The following is a 3,575-nucleotide window of genomic DNA, read 5'->3' as shown; positions in this document are numbered from 1 at the left end:
CTGCATCTGGACTAATGACCTTTAAAGGTCTCTTCCAACCCAAACTATTCTATGATTCTATGACCTGTTACTGAGGAGAGGAGGGGAAGAGAGGGAGTTTGAGTCAGAGGTACGCACCACACATAGGTACACACTGTACACAACATGAGTGTAACCAAGCCTACCACACAGCCGTAACCCTCCACACCATGATGGCCTCAAGACCCTGCACTGAGCAAGGATGCTCTTTTGCCATCTCTCCTCCTTTGGCTCAGACCTACAGCGCAGTCAGAGTTCTTTGCTGTTGAAAGCCAGGTGCCAAGGGAAGGTTTCAACGGAGATGAGAGGAAGGGAATGTTAAAGCACTCCGGTAAATCTTCATGGAGGCACAGCAATACTGCCACATTAGCTGAGGCAGGAGGCTCAAACACCATGAGCCAGGCCAGCTCCCAGCTCTTGCACAACTCTCTGGATGCCCTGACCAGGATACTTCTCTCTAGTCTTGATTCCTCTGGTAATAGCACATGCTTTTCCTCCTCCTGTTGCTTCTCTGTGTCACCTTTGAACATCAAACCTTGCATTACAACTGTAAGAACCCAGAGCAGGACAAAGGCAGACAGGAGGAAGATCTGTGCAAGTGGTGGAGGAAAGAGAAGAAGGAATGTCTCTCCCAGTCGTCTCCCAGCCAGGTCCCCTGGCTGGCCTTCCACCTCTGACATTTTCTTGTTAATGTTTCCCAAATAGTAACTCCATCTCCTTTCATGTTATTACAGCACAAAGAAAGGTCAGACAGTTCCTACAGTGGGAAATACTCAATAAGCTGGGCACTCCTGCCCCCCTTGCCTTCCAGCCTCTGTTTTGAGAGCTCAGAAGCTGCCAAACAGAATTTTAATCTGAAATGTTCACCTTTATAGGAAGGAAACCACACGACTATGGAGGCATTTCAGAGGCCAAAGAAAATAATTCCCATTACTTACTAGAGCCTAAACCAAAAAGGCTAGGAATGAGAGCACCCCTTTAAGCACAGCAAAGACGTGTACAACACATCCCTACCCCAACCCACCTTCAGACTTACTGATGCCACGTAACACGCTCCAGACAGCTTTTCTTCAGCAGCACCACCACATTTTTTAAGCCTTGTTGCACCGATTGCTTTAGATTTCTCCTTCTGCAGATCTGTGTTCTGCATTGCAGGGCAGAAGTGAGCTGTGCAAGCAGGCTGAGAGCAGATTTAAACAGTGCTTGACAAAGAGAGCTTGAGGGTTAGTTTTGTTTTTTTTTTTAATCTCCAAGAATTTAAAAGCCACGTACAGATGCTGTGATAACAAACAAGTTAATTCTGTTTACACTCTTAGTACAATGGGAGGATAAAGAGCATGATGGCCAGGAAGAATGTCACATGCGAGAACTATATGAAGCTGACACAAAAGGAGAAGGCAATTATGTACCACGCTATTTGACTCCATTTATTACTGCTGGTTTGTGAGCCAGAGGGTGGTTCTGCTTCAAAGAACAAGCAGAGCGCTTCACTCCTCCTTTCAAATCAGAGTTTTTTCAGGGCATCTCCATTTAGTGTCTCTTGAGAAGATATTTATTTGAAACTCTGCAGAAGACTACCTAAAAATGGGTACTATTATATGTTTCTAGTCAAGCAGACATCCCTGGTAAGCAATGGATGCAGGGCTGGACTGAAGCTTTAGGGAATACTGCAGAGGAAAGGAGGGAAGAAAGCATAAAAAGCGAGAAGACAGAGGGTGGCTTTCTCTCTTGCTCTCTTTCAAACAAACCATCCTAGCAAGCTTTTTTTTTTGTGTTATGGAGCCAACACACCAAAATTTGGAATCTAAAGGTTGATTCTACCCATTAGCTGGACAGTCAGCTTGCTTCTGATTGCAGGTCTGTATGTGTTGGTAGTAAAGAAGTTGGAAAGAACCCCAGCTTACTTTTCACATTCAAGTAAAAATTGCAAAGCTGGCCTTGAAAGAAAAAAAAAAAAATCTTAACGCTACATAGATTTTACAGGTGATTATGGTGAGGAATCACATAGCCACACTGATGAATGATAATTGTTGGCTGCTACAGGCCACCTTGCTGAAGCTTTCTGCCAGACCCATTCCTTCCACGAAGACACGGTCTCTGCACAAGCAGCGCCCTGTACCAGAGCGTGAGTGCAGATGGCAGCAGAGAAAGAAATTAAATAGGAGTTCAAAGCAAGAGCCATGACAGGATTGCAGAAAATAGCCAGAATAAGAAAAAGTGCAAATAAGAATTATGTTTTCTGAAACATCCCTCTAGCTGCCTAAGAGACACTGAGGCCCTCAAAAGTAAAGAAGATCTTACTTTCTTGTTATCAGCTTCATCATTTCTATTTCAAAAGCCAGAGCAGCCCACGCAGACATCATCTCCCCAGCTCTGCAGCAGCAAACAAGAGGTTGTACAAGGAGGATGTTCTGTTCTCTCTCTGAGACATATTTGCAAGCTGAAATCAGACTCATCACATCCGTACCTCTACCATCTCCTCATTTTATCAAAAGCCCAGCTGTACCGTAGCTCCCGAACACTGGCTGAGCTAAAAGCTTTTTAATTAGAAGAGCTGAGAGCCTGACATGGACAAGAGTCCAAAAGGATTCCGCTCACATGTAAAAGACCAAGCCCATTAATTCAATGTTCAGAGTGCAGAGTCTCTTGTTCAAGCTGCTTCAAGTGGCTTCAAGCCAGATGTGACTCCTTCAGGAACAAAACGGCAAATAAGAGAGACTCAGTAAGCAAAATACACTGCAGATCTGATGGACTTCTCTCCCAGAGGCCTTTGACCAAGAAGCTCTTCGTCTCCATCCCCATTTGTAAGGGCATTGCATGGTATAAATGCAGATGAGGCACAAACCAGATCTCACTCTAACAAGTGTCATACCTTCATACCAGTCATACCTTCCCCAGTTACAGATCATCACTGCAAAATCCTGGGGAAGTAGCTTCATCAGCAAGATGCAGAACATCACTGAAGGACAGCTTTGAACAGAGTATGAAGTCACTAGAGTACTGAAAATGTGCATTGGTACCCAAAAGTGAGGCTAGCAGAGCTGGCTTGGGTGCAGAAAGATCAGCTTGGGAAGAGCTATACTTGCCTGACACAGTGGAGAAGGCAGAGCAGACAGGTACAGGCAGCTAATGCTTTCGGTCAGACAAACCCGTCAGGCTCCCCCAGCGAGATGTAGCCAAGCCACCTGCAGTGACAAAGCCAGGGGTTGTTACCGGAACTTCCTGACAGGATTAATTTTTACTGGTCTCTTCTGGCAGGACAAGGTAGTCATTGCGTCAGCACCAGTTAAGAATTAATTTCCACACCTAGCCTGGAGTCAGGACAATCTCTGGCTGTTATATTTCCATCATAAGAACATCTGCAATGGGTCACTGCAGAGTTCATCTAGCCCAGCATCTTGCCCTCAATGGTGGCCATGAATGGCTGTTGAGGGAAGAGTAACAGCGGGGCAAGCTGGCTTCCCTGGCAAGAAGGCTTGCCTGCAGAAATCTGCCAGTTTCTAGCCACTGTCAGCCTGGAGCAACTCCTGACCCACATGGTTCCTCCATCATCTTCC

Source organism: Tauraco erythrolophus, chromosome 6, assembly GCF_009769465.1.
Source record: "Tauraco erythrolophus isolate bTauEry1 chromosome 6, bTauEry1.pri, whole genome shotgun sequence".
NCBI classification, from domain to species: Eukaryota; Metazoa; Chordata; class Aves; order Musophagiformes; family Musophagidae; genus Tauraco; species Tauraco erythrolophus.
This window is presented reverse-complemented; position numbering follows the sequence as displayed.